The sequence below is a fragment of the Abramis brama genome, assembly GCF_963993115.1.
Source record: "Abramis brama genome assembly, chromosome: 14".
Taxonomy (NCBI): domain Eukaryota; kingdom Metazoa; phylum Chordata; class Actinopteri; order Cypriniformes; family Leuciscidae; genus Abramis; species Abramis brama.
In genome coordinates, this window is record NC_139976.1 from 28,115,918 (window position 1) to 28,128,420 (window position 12,503).

The window sequence follows — 12,503 nt, forward strand, 5'->3', positions numbered from 1 at the left end:
AATAAACCCAACGCCTCTCTTTTTGGAACTGATTCCCAGCCATACTGGGTCCAGTCCAGCAATAACAGATTACAATACCATGATGATTCCCATCGAAGGCAGAGGAAGTTTGAGTGTTCCGGTAACTCGCATGATGTCATTGCAATTCCATGGCCAATAGTATTGCCGTGAAGTTACACATGCCCAGAGGATGCATCCCCATAGCGTCAGCAACTGACGCAGCATGAAGTTCCTTTGAAAGGAAACTGTGATGTTACATTGGAAGACAATGCTGATGTGGTAATGTAACATTGTGATTATCTAAAATGAATGAAGATATGTTAGATAATACCCTTTTCCCTATGTTACCTTAATCATTATATTTATTAATTTAATATATTTTATTTTACTTTATTTTTATTTATCTGTTTTGTTTTATTCTGTTCTCTACAGCAGCAACCCACTCTGAAATTATTTTAAGTGTTCTGTCTACCCAGAGGGAGAGGAGGGTGGTTTAGAAAAAAATTTTGACTTTTTTTTTTTTAATCTGTTCTCTCTTTGCCTGTCAGATGAGCCTGGGATCCATTTGTTCCCCCACAAACTCCAAAATCTTTTTATTGTGTCCTTAACCTCTAAACCGAACATAATAAAGAAAAAGAGAATAACTAAAATGGATTGAGATCAAATTATTGTGGGTTATTAATAATGCACTTTTCTACGTTTGAGGATCAATGTATATAATGACAAATTAACACTGTACCATTTAGTGATGCTGGATCTGCAGTTTAATTTAGTTTATCCCTAAATATTATTTAAGACATTAAAGGTTGTATCAGCGATTTCAGGCCCAAACATAAATTATCACATTCATCAAATCTTTCCTAACGATCCGATAGCTGCCCACCCCATAAGCATGCCGTAAAAAAAAAAACGCGTCTCTGTAGGCAGCCTAGGCTCTGAAATCTGCACACAAAAACAGTTGGTTTCACCAACACTCAAAACCAACATAAATAATATTCCAATCAATCACCGACAGGGGTGGGTGTTGTGAGGTTTTGCGCTCGTGCACGTCTGCCTATGCCGGTGATTGGTGAAATCGCTGATACAACCTTTAACTATCAAAAATGTAAATGTACATGTGGTTGTTATTTATGCATGAATCCAGTGTAGTGAGTCATGGGGACACAAATGACACCTTTTCCTGAGTATGAACCTTTTATCTGTAGTAGTCTACATTCTGCATGGTCTTTCCTATATACATTTTTTTTATTTTTATTTTATGACCAAATATTGGGTCAACAACATACATTCCATGCTCACAAACAAATCCTTATTATTTCCTGATATGTCTAACCCTGCATTTTGCTCCCAACACATTCCTTGGATGCAGTAGATCAATCAATATGTTGGGATTCATATTTTTTCAATGTGTCATATTGATTGATCTGCTGTGCCATATCTCATTTCAGCTTGGCTATAATGAATGAGTGTGTGTACCCAATGCTGTGCATGAATGCTTCTGGATAATTACTATTCCCAGACCATGCACCTCACGGCGGCATCCTGCTAATGATCAATCACCAGAAGAGCTTGTATTGCCTTTAAAGCATTGCATCCTTTAATTGTGCTCAAATGCTTGTTTAGCCGCACAATGTGGACACACATAATGATGAAAAGGGCATGTTTGGACTGTTGGAGATTCAAATCTTAGTTTATGCATGGCATTACATATTTATGGCCATATAGTTTTTTGAATGATACTGAAGGGAGTGCCTACTAAACAATGGCAACTCAACACTAAATATATAATACATAATACAAAAACATAATTTGTATGGGCGTGTCAGACAAAGGTGACATTCAAAGTGTGCAGTCCTGGGCCACAATTTCTTCAGAAAATTGCAGTTTTAAGGAAAAGTAAAAATCAGTTTGTAATGCATACATACAGTGATAATCGGAAACTTAATTAATCTGGTTTTCACAGATAAAGGAAGTAGTCAACATTAGAAATCCATCCTTACATCAACATTTAGCAACACGTAGTGTGGAACATCTGACCGGACAGAAATTGGATGCCACAATGTCTGGTGTTATCGGAAACATCACAAGAAATGTCAACAAATATCATGCTGTATCAAGTTTGTACCCCCTACAGAAAGTGTTAGCAAATGAAAATGCTTCACCTGTTTTAACTTAGCTTGTTTCTACAACATTTTGAACTCATCTTTTGTGTTCCATTGGATTCCCATACTGACTGCTCTTCATCATGAGTGCAATAATGTGCCAGTTGTTACCAAGCTTATTGCATAAAAAATAAAATAAATAAATGTAGCTGGTTATGTGATGCAAAGAATAAACTGTATTAACTTATTAGTCTTGCACCATGGTAGTGTTTGCAATTTAGCTTGTACATGAAATTTAACCTATGGAAAAAACAAAACACAGCAGCCAACTGTAAAAATTATGTGCACATTGGAATCCAAGTCTAGATTTCTTCCTCTGAATGAGTTGCTGCATTTGGTAGACTTGTTATAGATCTTTTTGCAAAAAGGCTACTGAATTATAATGAATTATAGTTTTTAAAGTGATCCAGCCATGCACACTTTGCCTTTCTGACGAGATCTATACATCAGGCCTGTCATGATGATTATTCCTACAACATTTGTTGCAGATTCTGCACCGCATTGACACACACACACACACACACACACACACACACACACACACACACACACACACACACACACACACACACACACACACACATACACTCTAGCTTTGGAAACACTTCCATGAAAACACCTATTAGCCATTCTCCGTCCAGACATATAAATAAAGACATGCACTATAAAAGCAATTGATGTAAATAACTGTATTAACTCCAGTCATTTATCATCCTAATGTCTACTTCATGATAATAAATACTTGCTGATGAAAAATATTATTGTGTTACATACATGGTCAACTTTGATTAACCTTGAAGGAATTTATGTTGAGATGCAAATGAGCAAATACATATAAATAGATGTGGATAGAGTTCAGATTGCAACATAATGAATGCTGTAATGCAAAAGTATTTGCGTTTGGCAGGAACATGATTTATACAAAAGTATTCTATGTCAATGCAGCAAAATGGATTAATTAATGGATTAATAGTAATTAATAACAATTAGGGTAAGATGAGGGAAGATGCCCCCCTAAGAACAATGCATTTGCATTGAATGTATCGTTCGTCTGGTAGGCAATCCTAGAACGGACTCAACAAGCTGAGACGGACATTATTTGTAATAACGTTTCTATTAATAATATTGTTTTCAAAATTTACTTCATGGTCAAGGTGCAGTAAGTGATGTTGTACTGGACTTATACTGACATCTAGCGGCATTTATGCAGTATGTCAAGTATCAAATAACGGGGGATGGAAGTTAAGTCAGAACAGCACCTTTGAGACACTTATTAACCAAGCAGAATTTAGCAACATGCTAAATAGTTATTGCTGGAAGTATGAGGGCATCTGGATCATTGATTCATTGAAGTGTTGATTCAAATCACAAATTGCTCTTTTTCCTTGATAAATTTACTATATTGAATTTGATTAATTTGACTAACACAGAGCACTATTGGGAGCTGTCAGACGGCTCATGCATTGCATGTTAATGTGCATGCGTTTCTCACATTACATATGAGAAGAATGAGAAAGTGATCTGCTGTGGTCCTCCACACATGTGGCTCTCCAAAAACCTTTAAAATTCACTTCATGTGGTTTCTGCCAAACTGCCATTCTCCCACTTTCTTGTTTCACATCCAGGCAAATATTGATCCACTAAATAACTTCTCAAGGTCAGCTCCCCCACTAGAGCCACGCTGTTAGAGATAAGGTTGCGGGTGGCTTGTGTCAGTCATGCTACTTGTTAGCTGGTTGTAGAATGAAGCAGTACAGATGACACTTAACACTGCACAGGTACTTGAACAGCAGCAGGGATGGAACATGAGATGTCATTATGTTCATGTCATATTCAACTTTTCTCTGTCACATTCATCTTTTTTGTCTTTATATTCACCTTTCAAGCTTTAAACCTGCTGTTTGTGAAAGCCTGAAAACAAATAATTCAGTCAACAACAAATCACATTCTTGAGCATTTTATTCGGGTAGATCATGGAAAATCTATCAGCTGGGACATTTCAACAACAATGATTAAAACAGGCATATGCCTCTTTCCTGAGTTTTGTCCTACCAAATCATCAAATGGAGATGGGGATAAACCCCAAAAAGCAAGTAAGTAATGGGGATCTCCCATGAACGAAACTTTGGCGCTAAAACGCTGGCAATTTTCAAGTGTTGGTCACTCCTGCCACTGAGAATGAGTTTCTGGCATGCACATGAACTATTATTTTGATTTTGGAGAGGAGGATCCCCTACCCCCTTTAATCACTCCCGTGCCTGTCTGCTCTATTTTGGATTAGCTAGTCTGGCCCAGCCTCCCTCTCACACCTCCTCTCCATACATTTGCCCTGAATTTTTCATTTTTCGCCAGTCCCTCTGTTCATCATCAGTCCCTTCTGCAGCCCTCAGCCACGCCTGCTACCCAGCCCTCTCTGTCTCCCATCATCCCTATAGTTCCTCATCAGCCTCCTGTTAGTGGCGTGGCTACACCTGGGTTCTGCTGTGAGCCAGCTTCTCCTGGGCGTGGAGATCCCATGGCTCCACCCCCAGCCTCAAATCCCGTCATGGAGCCGTCACCATCGGCTCCGTTACCTTCACTCGTCCCCAGGATGCCGTGGATACCCTCACTACTATGGCTCCTCCCTCCATCAATGCCATCGTGGGACGCTGTCCTGGCTGTGGCCTGGAGTGCCATCAGGCCATTCCTGCTCAAGGCCACCCCCTGGATAACACCACCATCTGCACCTCCCTGGACTTCCTTCTGTTCCATCCATCTTCCGTCCTCCATCAAAAGCCAAAAGCTCCTCCATCCATCTGCCGGCGAGAGGACGCGCCTTTCCGGGAAGGGGCGTAATGTCACAATATCACCCTGTTTGGACTTTGGGTACATTTACACGACAACAATATACTTAAAACTGAGAAGTTTTTCCTTTGAGTTTTCCGTGTACTGACGACACCATTGTCAAAGCGATCCCCATTCACACGGATCCACAAAAACAACTAAAAACGCTGTATTCTGCTGCAGGCCATTAGATGGCGATGAAGCACTATAGACTGAACACGTAATACACATGTGTATGACGTCATCTTATTCAGAGATTCGTGTTTTTGCTGTTTACACGGAAACCGTTTTCAAAAACTTGCACTTTGAAACCCGTTTTCAAAGTTTGCGTTTTCAGGCACCCAAAACGCTGTTGTCGTGTAAATGAACGGCCAAAACGCATAGAAAGTTTTACGTTTTTTGTTGAAATCGGTGTCGTGTAAACAGCCCCTTTGTTTTCTGTTTGCACTATTTCCCTGCCTGTTTGTAGTCATAGTCACTGATTTGATTTCATCATTACGTTCAGGTGTGTTAAATACGTTCACCTCGTATTTAAGTCCTGTGTTTTCAGTTCCTTTGTCTGGACTCGTTCATGTGTGGTTGTGTTTTGCTTGCTCTTCTTCGTATGGATTTACCCTGTCGATATTATTAAATACAGTGTTAAATCTTCGTCTTCGTGCCTTGCTATGCAGCATAATCGTGACACCTACAAAATTAACACACTAAAAAATGTTGCAATGGGTCACACTTACAACACAATAAGCAAATGTGCATGATAAATACTCAAAAATTATTAACACATCAAATTTCTGGGAAAAATTGCACTGTTGCCCCGAGAATGACACACATAAAACCAAGATAAATTCTGGGGATTTGTCATTAGAATGATTGTAGTAAATTGCAATATTCCGTCTGCTTTACACCCACAAAGCTCTCTAATGGAACCAGGTGAATGGATGCATCTGCTGGTAAGCCTGAAGAGAGTGCAGCTGTGTGTGAAACTAAAGAATATTCTGAAACCAGACAGCAAGACAAAATCTTCTGTTTAGATGTTTCTCTTTGTTGACCAGCCTTGCAGGTATGCTTAGTCTGAAAGGGGATTTTTTCTGTTTTTTTGCTCTTCTTTTAATGTGCCTCTAGAACTCTTGACACATGGGAGTGTGATTATGGAGATGTTTCATTGTGAGTCAGATAATCTGTCAGCAGTGGGATTTGTTTTTAAATCCTGTTGAGAGGTGGAAGATGAGAGACTACTGCCAGGGTACTGTTACCTGCCAGTCTCAACACTTTATATCATCCTTGTGTCACTAAAGCACAAACATTTATGACCTCTGAGGTCAGAAAGGCCAGTGTGTCCACAAAATTGGACCTTGGAACCCTGCTATGTTCAACCACACCATAGAAATTTTCTCTCAACATGTTTACATTACAGACACAGAACAAGCTACAGTATGATGATCAATGTGACAACCTTCTGTGTGCATCATTAATGTAGAATCATGACAGACTAACATTAAAGCTACAATATGTAATTTTTTTCACTGCTAGGGGTCGCTAACCTCTTACAATAACAAAGGCGTAGGCTGATGACGCAGTGAATAAGCAGAATCATGGAACTTGCCGATGTCATGTCATGCCGATGGATCTAATAATGTATATGGATGAGTGAATGCATTGATGTTTTTAACATGACTGTAGTATGAAGCAGGTCGCGATTGCTAATGAGAGACAGATATCAGCGCCACACGCGAGTCCCGCGGATATAAAGGAATGAGGACATTTCATTCTACCGAACTACCTGAAAGTGCTGACTTGATACTCAAACTGGTCAGTTTATTTGACGAATTAAACTTGAGGTAACGCAGCACTGTTTCACTTGGTCTACACTATCACACTAAACTGCATTTGAGTGTGTTGAAAGTTATAATGTTATTCTATATGTTAGTTTGTTGGCTGTATGAGACTAGCAGTAAGCTAGATAAACATTAGAATAACATACTGATCATATTCTAACATTTTATCATGTTGAGCTATATAACATTGATTCGTTTTATGTACATTTGCTCACCTGTCTAATAAAGCAGCATTTCCAAACTGGGGTGCGTGGCAATGAGCGTCTGGCGAGAGCAGGGGTGCCGTGTAAAAACTCCTTCAAACATTTTAAAATTGCTAAAATGTGTAAAAAAATATTTAATATGTACCATCAATCTCGGATCTCTCTAATAATAACAACAAAAAATAACGCACACAAATTTATAATAAAAATGCAAATTGTAAGTTTTCGGCCTTGACTTGCGGGACACTACACTAAAGAACACTAAAGAACGCTTAGTAGTTTTAATAAGGATTAAAGGAGAACTCCGGGCAATTTTTAAGTTAATCTTGATTGTTATACCTTTGTGAGTACTGTCTATAGAAAAAAGAAACGAACCGGATTGGTGCTTGCAACACGGAGCTGCTACAGCTAATGCCCAGAGCTCCCACTCAGCTAAAACGGCAGTTATGGGGGCATATACATAAAGAGTGTCTTTGTGCCTCTTAACAGACACAAAATGCAATTAAAATACCTGTCCAACATGAACAGGGCCCTTACATGACAACAAGATGCGTTTAGCAACTTAGCCATTGTTTAAATTCACCTAAATAGTGTTTTAGACGGCTAGCTGTAGTCTCGCGCTGAAGTCCCGTGGGAACTCAGTTGTAGCCGGAAAAAGGTAAATAGCAGTTTGCAGGTGGGAAGTGGGTAGTGTGTGAAGAGTGAAGATCGGAGTTGCTCACAAGTGAAGAAGAAATGGTTCGCGTTTGTGCCGTTCTGAATTGTGGCTACAGAATGCGGAAATACAAGAACTTAAATTTTCATCGTCTTCCTTTCCATGACCTCGAGATTCTGCAATTGTGGCTAGTTGTACTTCAACTTGATGTGCAAACTCCCATACAAGTACTACGCGCTAAAGATTACCGCATTTGCAGCAAACACTTTGACAAGGATGACTACACAGACACAACACAGCGGGGCCGGTTGAAGAAAAATGCCATTCCGTGGACGAAGACGGGTGCAACCACTGTGGAGGTAATGTAAACTTTATTTATCCTTCCATTTGGGCACACACGGCTTGAGGAGAGATGTGCAGTAATACATGTTTATGGAGGCAGATTAGTCTCAAATATAAATCACGCAAAAAACATGATTCACAAATGCGTAGACGATTTCACATGCATGAAACCTAATTCACGTACACACAAAAAAAATCCACGTGCGTGAAAAAAAAAAAAAATTCACAAAAAGCAATTCACATGCGCAAAATAAAATGATATACTCATAAAATACATTTCACAAATGCAAAACATAATTCGTAGATATACAACTGTGCACAAAAACCTTTGAATGTTTAAAATGTAGGAGTGTATCCTTGCATTTGAATGTGCAAATCGTCATTCACATACGAATTGCCTTAGATATGTGTGTGTATGTGTGTTTTTGAGACTTTCCTGGCAGCATAACACTCATAACACAGAGCAGTCGTACTCTTTAGCCAATCAGATTTAAGCTTATCAATCGACCAATCAGTATCACGTGAGGGCGGGCCTACCTACATGTTACGTCATCAGCTTTCGACCAGTTCATGGCTGAGCAGAGGTAAGTGCAGTTAATCGTTAATTTCTGTATTTAGAAGTTAGAGATCAGTTGAAGCAATAGTTTATTAACTGCTGTTTAGTCCACATGTGAATATAAACATTTATTTTTAGTATTGATGGATTTTCATGTCCTGTCCACCACACATTCAACTGATGATAATGTATGTAATGACGTGCATATATAGGAGACATGTTTTGATCTGCATATATTATGTAGTTTTATTGTTTCAGATTTCCAAGACAGATGATGTATGAAGTTGCAGACAACCAGTACTGTGATCTTACCATTTCTACTGTAATTTTTTGAAAACAGTCATGTTGCAAGCCATCCATTTTGACAGTTGTTTCAACAAGTGGTTGAAAGTGATGCATTGTTACTGTATTAATTTGTCTCCTGCGGACTATATGTACACGCTTTAGGAATAAAGCCTTGCTATGCATGCATTATTAAATGTTCTTGTAAGAATTAAAAGATTCAGACATAGTTCAATTTGATGTACACGTTTTATTAATTTGAAAGTTTCCGAATCCTTTGGGAATAAAATATATAAAATGACTTGATCATGATTAATGTTCCTGTTACATATGAAGATCATGAACTGACAGTCTAAACTGTGAAGCACAATATTCAGTACAGAGAAATATACGTCTCTTTATATCCAGTCAGAGTGTACTTTGCTTTTAAAGTATATAAATATAAGTGCAATACATCAAGTGAAAAGTTAAAAAATGAATTGTGTTCAGTCCGGTCAAAATTAGACCTCTCTGTTAGGACACATAAGATTTTGTCCTGATATTTAAAGTACTAAAAACCCTATAGTACAAGAGGTGCAGACAGAGGATGTGGGAAATTAAGTGATGGTATTTGAATAGAGTTTACTGGGTAATCTTAGTCGCATAATCTTAATTGCCTCTCTATGATAAGTACCTTTGTCTTATCAGCATAAAATCAGATTTGCCTATTTTACTAGGCAAAGTAAAATTAATGTTTCACAATATTGTCCTGTGAGACCTTAAGATGACAATAAAAAACCTTATTTAAAAACCTTGACATTACAATACAGCATAAGGAAATGCATGTTGAATATATTGGTAACACTCTACAATAAGGTACAATAACTAAGTTAACATTAGTTCATGTATTAAATAACCATGAGCAATACATTTGTTGCTGTGTTTGTTAATCTTTGTTAACGTTAGTTAAAAATACAGCTGTTCATTGTTAGTTTACAGTGCATTTACTAATGTTAACAAGATTTTAATGAAGTATTAGTAAATGTTAACATTAACAAAAAATAATAAAGGCTGTTCACGTGCAGTTCATTATTAGTTCATGTTAACTAATGAAACGTTTTAATAAAGTGTTACCAATTAAGACATAAATACAAATAAAGAAACAACATGAATTAAGATGTTCGTGACTGCTATCCAGATGTCACACCAAAGGTGAGTAATCCTGAAAAATGCAGGGAAACAAGTGTTAATAAAAATGTAACATCATACACAAATGGCAAAAAACACTGGCTGCTCATTAAAATAGGTCTATTCACTATTTAAAGAACAATCTCGATGGGTATTGACCACAGATGATTGTTTTGCAATCATTAGCGTGATTGTAGCTGTGAGAGCTGTCTGTACCTTCAGCTAAAATACAACAAAACAAGCATCATTCTTCTTCATTTTTGACACGATATGGGACATCTGATTACAACAACACTTGCTTACATCAGTTAATAGTTCATAAACTATTGCTTCAACTGATCTCAAGCTTCTTTAACTTCAGTTAACACAGAAATGAACGATTAACTGCACTTACCTCTGCTCAGCCATGAACTGGTCGAAAGCTGATGACGTAACATGTAGGTAGGCCCGCCCTCACGTAATACTGATTGGTCGATTGATAAGCTTAAATCTGATTGGCTAAAGAGTACGACTGCTCTGTGTTACGAGTGTTATGCTGCCAGAAAAGTCTCAAACACACACACACACACACACACACATATCTAAGGCGATTCATACGTGAATGACGATTTGCACATTCAAATGCAAGGATACACTCGTACATTTTAAACATTCAAAGGTTTTTGTGCACAGTTGTATATCTACGAATTGTGTTTTGCATTTGTGAAATGTATTTTATGATTATATAATTTTATTTTGCGCATGTGAATTGCTTTTTGTGAATATATTTTTTTTTTCACGCACGTGGATTTTTTTTTGTGTGTACGTGAATTAGGTTTCATGCATGTGAAATTGTCTACGCATTTGTGAATCATGTTTTTTGCGTGAATTATATTTGAGACTAATCTGCTTCCATACATGTTTGCCGGAACGGCACAAACGCGAACCATTTCTTCCTCACTTGTGAGCAACTTGCGAGACTACAGCTAGCCGTCTAAAACACTATTTAGGTGAATTTAAACACAATGGCTAAGTTGCTAAACGCATCTTGTTGTCATGTAAGGGCCCTGTTCATGTTGGACAGACATTTTAATTGCATTTTGTGTCTGTTAAGAGGCACAAAGACACTCTTTATGTATATGCCCCCATAACTGCCGTTTTAGCTGAGTGGGAGCTCTGGGCATTAGCTGTAGCAGCTCCGTGTTGCAAGCACCAATCCGGTTCGTTTTTTTTTCTATAGACAGTACTCACAAAGGTATAATGATCAAGATTAACTTAAAAATTGCCCGGAGTTCTCCTTTTATCTATATTTAATTTATAATTTATGCAGTGAAGACTGTAAAGTGTTTGATAACTTTAATCAATTTCTGTGTATTTCCTACCTGTTAGACAGGTAGGAAGGGCACAGGTAAATATGGCATTTATTATGGACTTATTTGAAGATTGTTTTAAGTTCACTTAAATTAAAAGTTGTTATTTTTTTGGGGCCTAATAAAGTTCAAATTGATAGCTTTCAATTATACTATAGTGTTGAATGGCGATGATTACTTTAAAATATATACAGTGAGGAAAATAAGTATTTGAACACCCTGCTATTTTGCAAGTTCTCCCACTTGGAAATCATGGAGGAGTCTGAAATTGTCATCGTAGGTGCATGTCCACTGTGAGAGACATAATCTAAAAAAAAAAATCCAGTAATCACAATATATGATTTTTTAACTATTTATTTGTATGATACAGCTGCAAATAAGTATTTGAACACCTGTCTATCAGCTAGAATTCTGACCCTCAAAGACCTGTTAGTCTGCCTTTAAAATGTCCACCTCCACTCCATTTATTATCCTAAATTAGATGCACCTGTTTGAGGTTGTTAGCTGCATAAAGACACCTGTCCACCCCATACAATCAGTAAGAATCCAACTACTAACATGGCCAAGACCAAAGAGCTGTCCAAAGACACTAGAGACAAAATTGTACACCTCCACAAGGCTGGAAAGGGCTACGCGGCTAAATTGCCAAGCAGCTTGGTGAAAAAAGGTCCACTGTTGGAGCAATCATTAGAAAATGGAAGAAGCTAAACATGACTGTCAATCTCCCTCGGACTGGGGCTCCATGCAAGATCTCACCTCGTGGGGTCTCAATGATCCTAAGAAAGGTGAGAAATCAGCCCAGAACTACACGGGAGGAGCTGGTCAATGACCTGAAAAGAGCTGGGACCACCGTTTTCAAGGTTACTGTTGGTAATACACTAAGACGTCATGGTTTGAAATGCATGGCACCTTGGAAGGTTCCCCTGGTTAAACCAGCACATGTCAAGGCCCGTCTTAAGTTTGCCAATGACCATTTGGATGATCCAGAGGAGTCATGGGAGAAAGTCATGTGGTCAGATGAGACCAAAATAGAACTTTTTGGTCATAATTCCACTAAACGTGTTTGGAGGAAGAAGAATGATGAGTACCATCCCAAGAACACCATCCCTACTGTGAAGCATGGGGGTGGTAG